This window comes from Carcharodon carcharias, chromosome 15 (assembly GCF_017639515.1).
Source record: "Carcharodon carcharias isolate sCarCar2 chromosome 15, sCarCar2.pri, whole genome shotgun sequence".
In the NCBI taxonomy this organism is placed as follows: domain Eukaryota; kingdom Metazoa; phylum Chordata; class Chondrichthyes; order Lamniformes; family Lamnidae; genus Carcharodon; species Carcharodon carcharias.
Genome location: NC_054481.1, coordinates 68,257,211 through 68,274,290, shown reverse-complemented (window position 1 = coordinate 68,274,290; position 17,080 = coordinate 68,257,211). Strand labels below are relative to the sequence as shown.

The following is a 17,080-nucleotide window of genomic DNA, read 5'->3' as shown; positions in this document are numbered from 1 at the left end:
GTCTGCACATGTACGGGGGAGCGCACACTGGAAGCTTCCCGAAGGCACAGACATGCCTCAGGGAGCTGAAGAATTTTACAATGAAAAATAAAGATTTTAAAAATAAGGGAAACACGTCCCCACATGTGACTCAGTCACATGAACCGGGACATATTACAGATGTTTAATTTTTTTTTACATTACTGTTGGAAACCTCAATCCTGCCTATGGATGAGGTTTCCTAGAAAATGCCTGGCCTATTCGCCTGCCTGCCAACTGTAAGGTTGGACTGGCAGCAAAAAATACAAATTAATGCTAGTTTAATGACCTTAAAAGGCCTCTTAATTGTTGGTGGGCATACTGCCAATTCTCACTTGCACCTACTGACCGGAATATTGCACAAGTGCGCAATGACGACGGGATGCTCGCCTGACATCATCACACACTATTTTACTCCCAATCGGGTCAGGCATGCGCCCACCCGCAGGACATAAAATTCTGCCCCTGGTGAAGCTTTATTAAGATGAATATGGGTTTAATCATCAAAAAATAAGCACTTTTACTAAGGGTGTCCCAGTCGTTCGCTGGTGAGTAACCTGAATTAAAATCAGTGAAAATGACTTTCTGCAAATAGTTGAATAGTCTCATTGTTGCGCACAAGTCACAAATATTTTTTTGGTATGAAATTTATGTTAAAACTTGCTGACTGGTGCTTGTGTACTTCACAGAATCACAGAATTGTTACAGTATAAAAGGAGGCCATTCGGCCCATTGTGTCTGCACTGGCTCTCTGAGTATTTTAACTTAGCGCCTGTCTCCTGCCGTTTCCCTGTAACCCTGCACATCAATTCTATTTAAATAATCATCCAATGCCCTCTTGAATGCCTCAGTTGAACCTGTCTCCACCACACTTCCAGGCAGCGCATTCCAAACCCTAGCTACTTGCTGTGTGAAAAAGTTCTTTCTCACCTCACATTTGCTTCTTTTGCAAAACACTTTAAAACTGTGCCCTCTGGTTCTCGATCCATTTATGAGTGGGAACAGTTTCTCCCTATCTGCTCTGTCTGGACCCCTCATGATTTTGAAAACTTGTTATCAAGTCTCTTCTTCACTTTCTCCTCTCCAAGGAAAACAGTTCTAACTTCTCCAATCTTTCCTCATAACTGAAGTATCTCATCCCTGGAACCATTCTTGTGAACCTCTTCTGCACTCTCTCCAATGAGTTCACATCTTTCCTATAGTATGGTGACCAGAACTGTACACAACGCTCCAGCTGACGTCTAACCTGTGTCTTTTATAAGTTCATCATAATCTCCCTGCGCTATGGCCCTATTAATGAAGCCTAGAATACTGTATGCTTTAGAAACAGCTCCCTTTACCTGTCCTGCCACCTTTAATGACTTATGTATACATACACTCAGGTCTCTCTGCTCCTGCAGACCCTTTAGAATAATATCCTTTATTTTAAGGGTACTATTCTGAAGAAAAGTCATATGGACTCAAAATGTTAACTCTGTCTTTCTCATCACAGATGCTGTCAGACCTGCTGTGTTTTTCCGGTAATTTTTGTTTTTGTTTCATCCGCAGTATTTTGCTTTTACCCTTTATTTTATACTATCTCTCCATGTTCTTTGTACCAAAATGTATCACCTCACACTTCTCTGCATTGAACTTCATCTGCCACCCATCTCCCAACACCACCAACATGTCAATGTCCTTTAGAAGTTTTATACTATCCCCCCCAACAGTTTACAATTCTCACAAGTTTTGTGTCGTTCGCAAACTTTGAAACTGTCCCCTGCACACCAAGACCTAGATCATTTATATATATCAGGAAAAACAAGAGTTCCAATACCGACCCCTGGGGAATTCCACCACAAACTTTCTTCCAGCCCGGAAAATACCCATTAACCATTACTCTCTGTTTCCTATCCCTCAGCCAATTTTGTAGCCACGTTGCCACTGTCCCTTTTATTCCATGACCTATAACTTTCGTCACAAGTCTGTTGTGTGGCACTGTATCGAATGTCTTTTGGAAGTCTATATACACCACATCAACGGCCTTGTGAAAAGCATTTTGAAGAGCTTCCAAAACCAGTGCAATCAGTGAATCTCACAATCTCAATCTTAGGTAATGGTCAGTTTAATGGACAGGTACTGCTTAGGCCAAATGATATCTTGAGGCAGCATAAAAGATTGTTGAAAACACGAGCGTAAGTGGATTGAGGTGTTTACATTTTTAATTACTCGATCTTTCACTCTGGTTTGACTGATTCTGCCGAAGGTGCACTGAAATCTAGGCATAAAATTAGCTGAAACGTCCTTGAGTGGTACCAACTTTAAATGATCAAATATTCACAGTGGATGGTTGATATAGAAAATATATATTTTTTACAAGGGAATCTTATTAACATCATGCAATATATAAGGACATTCAATTTCAGCAACAAATAGTATGGTCATTTCAGCTTTCAGAGTCATCTAAGGATGTGTTTCCCAACAGTACAGCACAGGTCAGCACCACATAGGTTGGTTGCATGCAAATAAGAGTTATTAATATTATAGCAACACTATAGAATGGGTGGAAATTAGCTATGCTTCTACATTTGCAGTTTTATTTATCTGAATCACAGTCAACATGACAAAACTCTAAGATGGTTTTATTTCATGTCATTCAGGGACATGTAACTCATCGAATATATGACAGGAAAGATTAGATTTTGACCTATTTGGGGAAGAACTAAACTCCATTTGCCAGTATAAACATCGGCTTGCGGCTGGTGAAGCACCTTAATGCATTATCGAATTATCCGACCCCTGTCACAGAATTATGATGCATCAATTTCTTGGACTTACTTCACTGCCCTTTGAATCCATACTTGTAAATAGCCTGTGGGTGAGGCAATGGACTTAAACTCCATTGGTAGCATTGGCAGAATTGAAGGTTCCAGCTGTTAGATTTTGCCGTGGTGATAATATTAATGTAAAAAGCATCACTTCATGCAACACACAAAGCATCCTGCAGTCAATTTGGCCCAGAGTGGGGCATCTTGCAGCATACCTTGTTAGTTACAGATTCTCACTCGCCCTACAGTTTAAACATCTTTAATCTTGGAATTTGGTGGAAGCTTATAATGATGCAATGAGGACAATAGGGTATCTGGGATCTTAGTGGACAATGAGTCCAACGGTGTGCTTCCTCAATCAATGAGGATTGAAAGAAACAGAGGGACAAGGAGAAGGAGGGTCAATTAGAGTTAACTAAGGTACAGAAAGAGAAATAGAAAGTGGGGAAAAAAGATTGGACTAGAGAAAGAAATAAGGGAAAAGAAAAGGAAGAATAGAATAAAAATTCAAAAATTTTAACATAATTAAGAACTTACTACATGCAGAAATGAGCACCGTGAAACTTGCTTTTAGTCAGCAAATTTTGAGCTAATATTTCAATAGATCTGGATGTTAGAGCATTAGAACCATTCATGTTATTCGTACCAAAGACATTTTGAACTCAATAAATCCTCCTGTGCTCAAAAGTATGGCTCTCTGATGCCCCAGAAAGAACAGCATTAATGTGTGCAATCGCAGAGATAAGCTGTAAAATGAATTAGGAATCAACACGAGTGAAAATTCTCTCATTTCTAATTCACAACACTTTGAAATGGATATAAAACAGCAATTCTTTGCATATTAATAATGACTAGAACACAAACCACATTTGTGCTGTGTGTCTTTTTATGCAAAAGTGAAAATTGCATGTTTAAGAATTGGTATGTGGATAGGAGCAAGAAAAACAGAAGGAAACAGCACTAGAGCTAAAGGTTCAGATTTATTGGAGGCAAATTTGGACAGTCGCTGAAAATGAGCTTTGGGATCACAAGGCATGATTAACCTGCGCCCATTCAATATAATGCACGCAGCACGCCAATCTCATGCTGCCTGCCTATTTGAATGCAGGTAGTGCTAGCCACACTGTCTCTTGGCTGCATGCATCAGCAGGGGATGCAAATTCATAATTTCCTAACACCATTTAAAACTAGCCTGTACTGTTGAAAGCAAGCCTTCACCTCTTAACCCAGAAGGAAAATATGGTAAAATCTGGGAAATAAGAATACTGGTCTGAACTGGGCTTGTATACCTTAAAATGGAACACCAGTAAAATCTGGGAAATAAGACCACTGGTCCAAACTGTTTTTTCCTTCTGGAAATGGGTGGGGTTAGTAGTGCATAGTGGCGAGAGCAGGCATTGGTAGTCATGCAGGAAGTGAGTCAGACATGGAAAACAGTAAAGAATGGCACAAGATGTGAAAGCCCAGGCTCCAAGGTTTTCCCATGCTGCACTGGAGGCTTTGGTAGAGGAGGTGGAAAACAGGAGAGACGTCCTGTAACCAGAGAGGGGCAGGAGACCCTCCAGGCACATGATCAGAAGGATGTAGGAGCAGGTAGCCTTAGAAATCAATTCCAGGAATCAAACACTGTGGAGCAGGATGCATTGCTGCAAGAAGTTCAGTAATCTCACATGAGTGACCAATGTATCTTCAAATGCCAAATCCTGCCAGCTGTACCAGTAGCCACTGCTCAATGCACTACACCCCTATCACTCACCTACCAACAATCAAGCAGGACTCACCAAACCATTCATATGCTTCAGTTCACCCTCACACACTTAGCACTGCTGCAATCCTCATAGCCACACCTCACGGCTTGCACACACTGCTAGCTATTCAGGGAGATCCAACCTGACCAAACAGTGTAAAAACACCAAGAAGATAGCGATGATGAAGACATAGCACTGTGACCAGACTTGACACTCACAGCCACCAGTTAAGTTAATGATACTGAGCATATTTTCGAGGATCACATAGAGGCAGAATCTACATGTGATGAGGCACCAGGAATGAATGACCTGCAGCCAGGACAGGGGTCAAGGGTAGCACAGGCGCCAAATCGCTGCAAGGCCAGGCACTGCATGCCAAAATGACACCACTGGCATCAAATTAGCATTGCTCACTGATTGACGCCATTTTTGGCCTCCATGCTTTGGCCTCCATCCTTTAAATGCTTCCGGTAGCTATTCATTCTGCATGTGACGAATATGGCATCCCACACAATTTGCCCCACAAATACTGCATATTGCAGACACTACTTTGGAGCTCTAAGGAGACCTGTTGCACCCAAAAAACAAATGGCTACAAACCCAATTTTTCACCCACTGTATGTCCCGGAAACGAAAGCAAAATAACTGGAAATAAAAACGGAAAATGCTGGAAAAGCTCAGCAGGTCTAGCAGCATCTGTGGAGAGAGAAACAGAGTTAATGTTTCAAGTCAGTATGACTCTTCTTCAGAGCAGCTCAACACATTAACTCTGCTTTTCTCTCCATATATGCTGTTGAGTTTTTCCAGCAGTTTCTATTTTTATTTCAGATTTCCAGCATCCGCAGTATTTTGCTTCTCAAAATAATTGGATACTTGAAATACGAAATAACAACAGCAAACACTGGAAAGACTCAGCAAGTCAGACAACATCTGTGAAGTGGGGGGGTAAGAGTTACAATTTCAGGTTGACAACCTTTCATCAGAATGGTCCTTCACCCCTGCACTCGCTGACCTCCACTGGTGCCTGGCCCTCAATTTTAAAATTCTCATCCTCGTTTTCAAAATCCTATATGGTCTCACCCCTCCCTATCTCCGTAACTTCCTCCAATCCGAAATCCTCCGAGATTTCAGCACTTCTCCAATAATGGCCTCATGTGCGTTGCCTATTTTTATCACTCCATCATTGCCATTCATGCTTTTAGTTGCCTAGGTGTTAAACTCTGGAATTTCTCTTGCTTTAAGAGAGCTGGTGGCATAGTGGTATTGTTGCTGGATTAGCACTCCAGGAACCCAGGATAATGATCTGGGGACCTGAGTTTGAATTGCACCATGGGAAATGGTGCAATTTGAGTTCAATAAAAGTCTGGAATTAAAAGTCTGATGATGACCATGAAATGGTTGTCATAAAAACCAGCTGGTTCACTAATGCCCTTTAGAAAAGGAAATCTGCCATCTTTTCCTGGCCTGGCCTACATGTAACTCCAGACCCAGAGCAATGTGGTTGACTATTAAATGCCTGCTGAACAGGGCAATTAGAGGTGGGTAATAAATGCTGGCCTAGCCAGCGATGCCCACATTCCACAAATGAATAAAAAAAATCTCTGCCTTTCCTACTTCAAGATTTTTCTATAAAAGCTTTCTTTTTGACAAAGTTTTTTGTCACCTGTTCTAGTGTTTCCTCATGTGGCTCAGTGTAACATTGTGTTTAATATGCTCCAGTGAGTAGCTTTAGGACATTTTACTATATTAAAGGCATCATAAAACAAGTTGTTGCGGTGTTAACCTAGCTGCCGAGTGTTTCCAGCATTTTCTATTTTTATTTCACAATATTTAAGGTCCCAGTCTGAATTTAGAATTTTCTTCTCCTCCAAAGGAAATTAATTGTCACTTTGTTTCCATTTCCTAAACTAAAACATTTATCGATATGGATTACAGGCCTGTTGTTGTCAGCGGTACATGACCTTCTGCCCAGGATCTCTGGCATGGCCAATGGCCATCAGGATCATTATCAAGTGAGGGTAAAATGTTTCCTTGTAGGGTAGGTGGGATCAAACCAGAAGCTGAGTTAACTCTGTGCCTCCCTTCTCCAATTCCGGCAACTGGTTACAGAGGGAGATCTACAAAGGTCGATAAGCAGCTTTCCTCCCTGACCTCTTGGGTCCCCAGTGTTGTCAAACGCCATTGTAAACCAAAGAGTTTTACAATGTAGAGCTTATCTATAGATGGCATGCCATGTTCCTAAATCAATGTAGTATATCGCCAAGTGACCTGATGTAGATTTACACTCATTTATTCCCCACTTGGTGTGTTCCTGACCATTGAATCATCCGGAGTGTAGACGTTTTAATCCAAATCTGGTGGGTGTTTTTTTTACAATTTCTACTGCAAAATGTGCACTCTCCATCATCTACTTACTTCACACTTGGCGTCCCTTCTGTGTTTGGCAAACTGGAATTGACACTAACAGGAAATCTGTGATTAAGACTGATGGATCAGTGACGGAGCTGGGAAGGATGCTTGCCACCCATCCTGCCTCCCCCACTCCATACGCTGACTGGTGACATATTTGGATCCCCCTACGCTGATCAATCATGATACTATTTCAGTTTTACAATTATAGCAGCAGAGTTGGCCATTATCACAGTACAAAGTAATTGCAGTTGGGCTGAGCTGAAATTCATAAAAATAGATGAGATACTAGATATGGTGGGAGATACTTCAATTGGAGCTTTAAAATGCTGCCCAAAATGATAAAGCACTAATTCTTTTCTGAATTTCTTTGCCTAGTATATGACCAAATTCTTAACCAGGACATTCATTATATGATATTTACTTATACGTCATATGTTAATATGATCTATTAACATGCTATAGGACAAGTTCACACTCTTACTGGAATTCTCAGTAAGTAATTACATTCACTCTCGGAAGGCAAGCTAAACCTTGCAATCTTGAAACTGTTGAGGCTGCATCCACCTGAGGCTTGGTATTTGTGATTTTTTCCTGCTTGGAAGTGGAGCCTCCAGAACACAGTGACATTTATAAACTATTTTAACCAGATGTACTCCACGTTCTGCTAAGGGAGCAGTGAGGTTTCATTGTCCTCGGTGACATGCTGTGTTTAATAAAACAGGAGATTCTCTGTGATCTGGCAGCAGTGTTTGCAGAGTACTTGCGTACACTACACGTGAAGTCCATTGATGCAGCAATAGTGTTGATATAGGCGACTGCTGAGAGAGCTTGTATGAGTAGAACCACCCGCTGAGCTGAACTGGTTTTCCTGTAGTAGATTGTGTTCAGAGACAACTCAAAGGTGACAACATGGCAAAAAGGTGCTCATGTGAGCGTAAACTAATATTGATAAGATAATTAAAGTAATATTAACGAATTTCTCAGCCTGCACTTTTCAATTTGTCTCTACTTCAGGCAAGAAAAGTAACATTTACATTTGAGAAGAGTTCTGATGACCAGTGCAATTTGGTGAAAACAGAATTTGACAGAAGAATAGAAAACTGTTTTTAACAAAAGAAAATTTCTGATGGCCTTATGATTACTTATTTAGAATAAGGGTGTGCAGAGGTGCAGGCTGGGAGTAGGAGAGGGGAAATCGTAATGACTGAAATAATTGATTCTAACCCTCTCATTTATTAATATAATAGTGATTAAACTTCTGAGAGTTGACTTATGTGTTAATTTTCATGCTGAAGTGCAACTTTTGATGAATTGAAACTGGAGACTTTAAAAAGCCAATTTGCCCTGTAATGTACAATAAAATGTAAAAAGGGCTTAAGGTGCTCAGTCCCACACACTCAGTTCTTGCAACTGGGAAATGGTTGAAGTGAGAATCTTTTTTTTTAGGATTGATTAAAAATTACAAACAAAGGTTTGTAATATATTTGTTTTGTTTTAATGTTCAGATCTATATAAATCAAATATTTTCATGATCAGGAAGGACAAAGGGACTGTACTGTCTGAATGGGTGGTGGAAGCAAATTCAATAGTAACTTTAAAAAGAGAATTAGGTAGATCCTTCAAAATGAAAAAAAATTGTAGGAAGCGGAGAACCAGCAGGGGAGCGTGATTAATTAGATAAATCTTTCAAGTAGCCGGCAAAAGCACGATGGGCCAATTGGCCTACCTCTGTGCTGTAAGGTTCTAAGATTCTATGAAAAATCTAGATTTTAACAGGGACACAATTTATCCTACTGCTAGTATTAGAGGGAACACACCAGTAAAATGCAGTGCATAGACCAAGTATCAGACATACTTTATTTAGAAATTAGTCACGCTCAAGGGAGTAGTACTGTAGGAAAATAGAACGGGTTCTGGTTTTTCGTTTGCCTGGATAAACTATAATTTTAAAACTATTGGGCCCAGTAAACCATTATTCCAATATATTCTGTAATTCACAAGCTACAAAATCTACTTTCTACTTTGACTTCATATTCTGTAATTCAAAAGCAATCATGCTTACTATCCCCCAAGTTCAGTATGTACTTTAATAGAAACAATGGGCCTTTGCCTTCCACACGCAACACATACTGCAATTCCAACTCTGGAAAGCTAGGATATTACAATTATTGTATGCAGCGTAATTTAAAAATCTGAGGGCAGCTACACTTTACAGACTAGTGTACCTAGTCACCATTGTTGCTGCATACTCTGCAATTTGCAAACTATGTAATTTCTACATGGAACTTTTTAAAAATCCCACTAGCCTTTCACAAAAGTTTGCCTTCACCCACCGAAGTATAATTACCAAATTCTAAAGTGCAATATTTCTAAAGAAATTTAATTCAAAATTATTCAATGTGGTTGAAAACAAAAAGTGTATTTAATGCTTTTTTTTGTTTTGCTGACTACAGTTTTTCTAAGTTGGACCTGTAATAATTTCATTCTATCTCACAAAGGATCAGGATTACTTCAACTTTCTCAAGCGTTGGAACGCAGTGGATTTCTGTTGAGGATACAGTAAAAATAATTACTTTTCATGTGTGGAATATTCATTCAGCGACCAACTAAATTATATTCTTGTGCATGTCATAAAATAAGGTTATAGACTGAAGATATGGAAGAAAGTACCGCAATAATTGGAGAAGTGCAGAAGAAAGCAAAAATTGAGTAAAGAGTCATGTACAATCTGCCCTCCATTTAAACTCATGGGGCTGAATCCTCCGGGCAGCGAGCGGGTGTGGGGCCCACTTGCCGATGCATAAAATGATGCGCAGTGACGTTGGGCGGGCGTCCTGACATCACCACACGTCATTTAGATTTACAGCTCAGCGGGCATGCAGCAGAAGTGGCACGCACCCGCCAACCTGTCAAAGGCCTATTAAGGCCATATAAAACCTAATTACCTCAATTAAATGAGCTGCCCATCCAACCTTAAGGTTGGCGGGCAGGTGAAGAGACCAGGCGGCCTTTGCATTTTTCATAGAGCGCACCCACGGGCGGGATGGGGTTTCATGAAGTGTTTTAAAATCTAATAAAAATTTTTACATCAATTCTTTGACATGCCCCAGCTCATCTGACAGTGTCACATGAGGGGACATGCTTTAAAAGTCTTTTTCTCCTTCATTTAAACTTACGCATGCGTGAAAGAGAGCAGTAAACGACTCAGGGAACCCCTCTGCAACCCCCCCCCCCGCCCACACAGGGAGCGCTCAGCACTTCTGGGCAAGCGTCACGCTGGGCGGGCCTTAATGGACCCGCCCACATAAAAGGCCCCCCTCCCCCAGCTACCCTCGCACAATCCCCCCAACTGGGCGAAAATTTTTCCCATGAGGAAAATGTTTTCAACATCATGCCCTGCTCAAGAAAGGCTATGGGCAGAATTTTCCATGCCTCCTGGCATGAGCGGGCAATTGGGCAGGATGGCCAACAATTGGTTACACGACGTCGTGAAACCGGTTTGCAATGGTCCGCTCCACCTGCAAATGGCGGGCCGCATTTCCCACCACCGCATAACAGGAATTTCATTGTACTACATCTGTATATCATTATAAGCCCAACTCATCGGAATCAGCCTCTCACGCTGGATCATCCGGGTACATTGGCGTGATTGCACTTTGCTCAGGTCATTGAGCTTTGTTTGCCAACCTTGCTTCAGGCAGCACTCAGGGTCATCAGCGCCAGGCTTCACAAGCAGCACCACGTTCCTTTTAGGGGAGCTCATGGGCAGGTATCTACCTGCGACATCAACTTTAAGGGAGGGGTGGCTTTTCAATGGCTGCAGGGCAGGGGAAGGGTGGTATCCTAGGGTGTGTGGGGGGGCACATGTTGATCTGTACAAGTGGCCTCAAGAAGGTGAGGGCTGAAGAGGCAGTCTCCAGAGAAGATGAGGCCAGATGGAGATGTGTGAGTGTGTGTGAGGGAGTGGGTGGTGATGTCCCTTGAGCTGGCAGTGAGTGAGATCCAGTGAATTTGCGATGGCCTTGTGAATGTGTGAGTTTAGAGTGATGAGATAGTTGCCATACCCTGGCAGCACGGATGAGATCATTCATCCCCTTTCTGCACTGGATGGCCAACCTCTTCTGCGTAGTGTTCCTACTGACCACCTCTGCCACTGCCTCCCAAGCCGGAGTGGTGACACTGATGGGCCTCCTGCAGTCAGAGAGAGGGCAGAGGACATCGTGGTGGCTCCAAGGGTGACCAGAAGGCATGCCAGGGATGCGTCACTGAATTGGGGGCAGAGGGGGTTGGGAGGTGGGGGGGAGTGGGGGGCTGGTGCTGCAGTCTTCTTGCCTTTCAGGGCCATGTCTTCTGTGCAGCAGTCCTGGGCCGGAAGCACTGAGAGGCTGCATTTTAAATATGGCACCAAGTTTGAGAAAGTGGCGAGTGAATCGGAGGCCACCTGCCAGCGAAACAGGGTGTTTCTCAAGAATGCATGGTTAATGAGGCGGGATTGGGATGATACAGCATGAAAAGCCACCATTGTGACCAATGGGTACAATGTTCTTTCTCCTGCCCGCTACCGCACTTAGGGCAGAATCGTCCCAGATTCGCACTTGAGAAAGCTAACCTTACATCCTATATTATTTAGCCTTGATCAATCGCTCACTTTGCCATGAAGACAGCAGCTTGGAAATCATCATGTTCTACCTTGTATTTCATCACCTTTGTCTATAATTATTCTTATGGCCCTTATAATCTTTTGATTCTGCTAATGTTTCATGAGTGATCCAGTGAGTAGCTGAGCAATTCAACCCAGGAAGGTCCATAGTTGTGTTGAGTTTGCTTATCTCAGGATAATTATAAACCAGGAAGGTTATTCTGTCCATTTTAGCTCACCCCCAATCCAGAATAAAATTGTTCACCCCATTGCAACATCCAATTGATTCTCAAATGATTCAGACAATTTATATTTCGACTACACCAACTAGATCACTTTAGTTTGTCAGTCTTACATTTATCCTTTACTAGTTTAAGTTTATAACAATATATCTTAATTTAAAATAAACTCCAGATTTACTTTTCCATCTCATATCTAACTGTCTATAATGTCACTTCATGCAAGTTAATGAAGTTTCTTCAGTCTTCCCTCATAACTGAGATCTCTAAGATGCAGGTTGCCCATGGTTTCTGTTACAGACAGGAGAGACAGGCAAACTGTACTTCTTTCCTCTCACCAACTGTCCATGAGAAGATGTTTTGAATTAATTTTAAAGAATGCTGTGGCATGTTTTTCCAGACCACATTTTGTGCATTCCAATTTACGAATAACTTGCAGCAAATTTGCATTATAATTAACTCAGAAGATTAGTTTATTCACATTCAAAACCTGGGGTATGAGTTTTCACTACATCCCATTCCACTACATGCAGAGAGTAAACGGGGGGGTGTGGGGTGGGGCAGGCGTGGAGTGGCAGTGGGGATGGATAGAAAAGAGAAAGTTTTACAACTATAGATAGTAATAGTACAAGAAGCACAGAAATGAATACTTGTTCATGTGATTATCAGAGTCCACAGTCAGAGTCCAATGAGGAGTTATTTCTCATGGGAGCTCGGGTTCAGTCGCCTGAACACCAGAGCTGTAGTGTTCTATTTACAGTTGGTGCTGAAACTGTGAGATGCAGTTGGTACACAGAAACTGGGCCAGTTCTGCAGGTGATGGTAGGAAATCTTCCAGCAGGGACACACTTCAAGGAGCAGACTGGAGTTCTACTTCTTGGCATTCACGGGTTGGATGTTAAACAGCATACTGAGGATTTATCAGTTCTCAAAGAAATATAGAGATTCCATAACAGTCACTCAAATCGTGTGACCTTTTTTGAATAATCTTATCAAGATGCAAATGATGTCCATTGTCTCCTCGAAGATTCCCCTTTGAAATGGACCTAGACAGTTAACAGCTCCGTAGGCAAAATGAGTTTCGATCTGTGAGTCCCCTGGTTTCGTGAGTATAATGCCCTTATAATTGGGTGTGAGATTCCATGATGATGAGAAAAGGATTATTTTGTTCTTGTAGCTCCTGTCAGTAGCTTCCAGAACAAAAGGCCTAATCCTATGATCATGTGACTTATAGCAGCCATCTTGTTTGATTTAGCAGAAAGACCATTTAAAAAATAGCAAAAGTTTTGATACTTACAGTTTTGCACTTCTTTTCATATTGACCTAACAGTCTCCCATCACATTACCTCCAGTGCTTGAATGTTTCCTTTGTTTCTTGGTGACTGGAACCGGATACAGTGCTTAAAGTAGAGTCAGACCAGAGACTATAAAGTGTTCAGCTGGTGTGATAGGAGGGCCAAGAAAACTGGCTTCAGCGCATGGGCGAGGGAGGGGGAAAAACAAAGATGTGTTCCTGGGCTTGATTATAATCCAGCAATGCCTGGTGGAAGTGTGCACACTAGTGAGGAGAGGACTGGGCTCAGCTGTCATCTCTGTCCACAGTCAAATAATGTGATGTCACTCACTAATAAGGCTCACACAAGAATAATAGCCATTTGAATGAGGTTACAAAGGGCACCTTGCAGCAACGTGACCAAGTCTTCAGTGAAGATTGAGAGGGCGGAAAAAGGAGCAGAAAAATAAGCATTCCTAATCAGGGAGTCATGTGAATTGATTAACATATTAACTCCTTTATTTGGGAGACAGTTCTATTACAGTGTAAGTTTAATAACTTGCATCAATATTGTTCATTCTGTTCATTTTTAAAGCTTCTTTAAAAGTACATTTTTATGCCAATCAAGGTGAGATTTATTAGTATTGGATGGAGATCATGGAATTATCCAGATGTTGTTACCCTGCTATCCTTTGCCCTAAAAACATGGTGCAGCTCTGACCTCAGAAGTGTACCATTTGTCCACGCCAGCTAGTGTAGCCCCAACATTGGCTCTTCAGATAGAGCTTCACCATCGCGAGAAACCTTCTGCCTCAGTATTCTGCGCTGGATTTGAACCCAGCAGCCGGAGATAATAGTCCACTGCTCAACTCTTGGCAATAAGTTCAAAGCTGATATTTCCTCCCTTCCTTTCTCAATTAGTGACTCCAATCCATGCTTAGGGTCAGGATAGGACAATTTGTGATTCGGTCCAACATAAAGCAAATTAGTCGTTTTGCACCCCTGCCAATAACAATGCTCAGACGATGCTGTCAAGATGAAGGAGAAATCCGATCTGCCAATAGATAATTGGCTCCATTTGTGCCGGGATCTCACTTCATTACTCAAATCAAATGTCTTACAGCAAACAAATTAAAGTTTGAGTATCACAAAGGTCAAGGTGAAAAGCTAGCCTAATTTTGCAGAAGTGTTTTCATAACTCCATTGGACCAACTGGGGCCAAACTGTATTGATTTTCCTTTTCATAATGATTACGTTTGGAATAGATTTTTTTTTTTCTCTTTCCACTTTTTTTTAACAAAATAAACAAACAGAAAATTGATATCAAGTTGTTCAATGCTCTGTTCTCTACCTCATATAATATTTCCACCTCTAAAGAAAAATGCTTCTTTTCATGTTGCCAACATGTTCCTCTTATTGTTATTCAATACATGTTTGAGAGTGGAGAGATAGTGATATGTGTGTATTCCATTATAATGGGATATAAGGGGGAGGAAGCGCAAGTCGGATAATATTTGCAGCTTGAATGAAAAAAGGCCATTCAATGCTTCTTTGAATTTTCTTTCATTGTATCAATAAAATTGAGAGAAACACATCATGCTAGGAAATTTTGTACTCGCCATAAGCTCAGCAAGCATTTAGCTCATTGTGTTGGAACGGAAGTTAATTCAAATTTATGGCAAATAAGAAGGAATTCATAGCCCTGAATCTCATTTTAGTAAACCGAACTGAAAAACACAACTGACTAGCAACTGTATCATGGTCGCAGACACAGAGATCTGTAATGCTATTTTTATGCTCAGTTTAATACAATCCTGAGGACTTATACATCCAAAAATACAATTTCTATAAAAAGGACAATAAGAGTTTATGGACATGTTTTCAAATTCCAAGGAAAAAAAATCTTAATTTTAAAATTTTCAGTGCATATTTCCTAAATAGCACTTTCTGTTGAGAGGTTTTCTACCTACATTGCAAAATATTTAGAGATAACAAAAGACGACAAAGAGAAGGTGCTTTTATGAATTCAATAAAACAATGTGTGGCAAGTACTAATGGAATTTGATGCATTATAAAACAGTCCTTGACTTTGTAAGTATTTCAAATCAGTGACTGTATCACTTTCAACCGTAACATGCTGAAAGCAGCTAATGTATCATTATGATATAGCAGGTTGGCTGCAATGCTCTACGGTATTTCACAGTACATTAACCTTGTGTACCAAAAGTATTATGACCTCATCAGAATGAATTTATCATATAGAGAGTCAATACACAATGCTAGACCTCACCCATTACAGTTTTAGGCACACGCATAATTCATTCATGTCTGCATGCAAAAGCCTGCTGTTGCTCTTCTAATGTAGCAGAAATTTCTAATACCTATGCATGTTGCAATGCTGCAATGCACTTAATGCTTCTTCTATAAGTAATGTTTTCACAGCAACGTTCAGTAACGAAGGTGTGGTTTAAATTGCAGTTAAATAACATTAAAGTATTTCACTGACAAAATTAATGAATTGCATTGTTTCCATGATTCGAGTGTACTGAGAAATGATGTGAATCAAACAAAAATTGGATATAGTTTACCAATTATTTTCATAAATGGAACAAGCCCTTTGTTATAAAAACAGAATTACCTGGAAAAACTCAGCAGGTCTGGCAGCATCGGTGGAGAAGAAAAGAGTTGACGTTTCGAGTCCTCATTGAAACGTCAACTCTTTTCTTCTCCACCAATGCTGCCAGACCTGCTGAGTTTTTCCAGGTAATTCTGTTTTTGTTTTGGATTTCCAGCATCCGCAGTTTTTTGTTTTTATTTTTAAGCCCTTTATTATAATTGACCCAACCACCAAAAATGGTCATTAAAAAATTATACCACTATCTTTTCTCTATTTTAAGGCACAATGGTCAATGTTCCTTTGAAGTTCCCTTTTGCTCTTTCTAAGTTCTGAAGACAGTGTGTTGCACATTCCCTTTCCTGAAATCCCCACCAAACTGAAATTGAGAAGTATCACAGTTTCCTTTAATGCTGCACTCATTCTAGGGACTCACACTATGCTACTTCTTGCCTCTCTTTGTATTTCTTTACCCATCTTCAGTTTTTTAAACCATTTCAGAATCATTTAATTGCTGCTTTCTGATCTACCTCATCATGGCTTTTGTGTTTTCAGCCTTGGTGCTCACTGCTCTATGGGTCTTGGCCTTCAGTTCTCAACAATAAAAAAGCTCAATGTCAAGTAAGGGAGAAATGATATACTGCTCTCTATTTTGGACTCATTAACCTATGTACCCTGACCCAACCAATATTGCCTCAGAATTCCTAATGCAGCATTTCTAATGGAATATTTCAATTGCATTTTTAAATGGATATGATCACAGCGTCATGCCCAAGAGGAAATGTCCTCTGCATTCTCTAATCAATAGCTTGGAGTTTCCATTTTGTTTGTGCTTTGACTTAAGTGCAATTTCTTCCGATATCGGCATAATCAGTGGACCAGATTGCAAAACTTAAAGCTGCATTCAGCACAACCTGTGACTTCATGATCTTTCCTGCTAGTTTTAAAAACTTAGCACTGTTAGCAAATTGGCCCATGCCCCCAGGGTGAATAAATCGTCACTGGAGGTCTCCGTAAATTATGGTCATTTGCAAACCTTCAAGGAAGGTCTAAAAAATTAAGCTGGAACTTTTGGACGTAATTAAGAAAACAAATAGATACATTTTCAAACAATTTAATTCTTTTTTAATAATTGCTAAGGAACTGACCACTGTACTCCAATCTAACTGACCGCTGTACTCCAATCTAACTGAACATTGTACTCCAATCTAACCGACCGCTGTACTCCAATCTAACTGAACATTGTACTCCAATCTAACTGACCGCTGTACTCCAATCTAACTGAACATTGTACTCCAATCTATCTGACTGTTGTACTCCAATCTAACTG

At 40.7% G+C, this 17,080-nt stretch overlaps 1 protein-coding gene across 2 annotated transcripts in view; it reads right to left on the bottom strand.

The window, feature by feature from the left end:
* The window catches only part of rbfox1 (RNA binding fox-1 homolog 1), a 333,005-nt gene that overhangs the window by 243,127 nt on the left and 72,798 nt on the right, over positions 1-17,080 (bottom strand). The gene's annotated exons all lie outside the window — the stretch shown is intronic.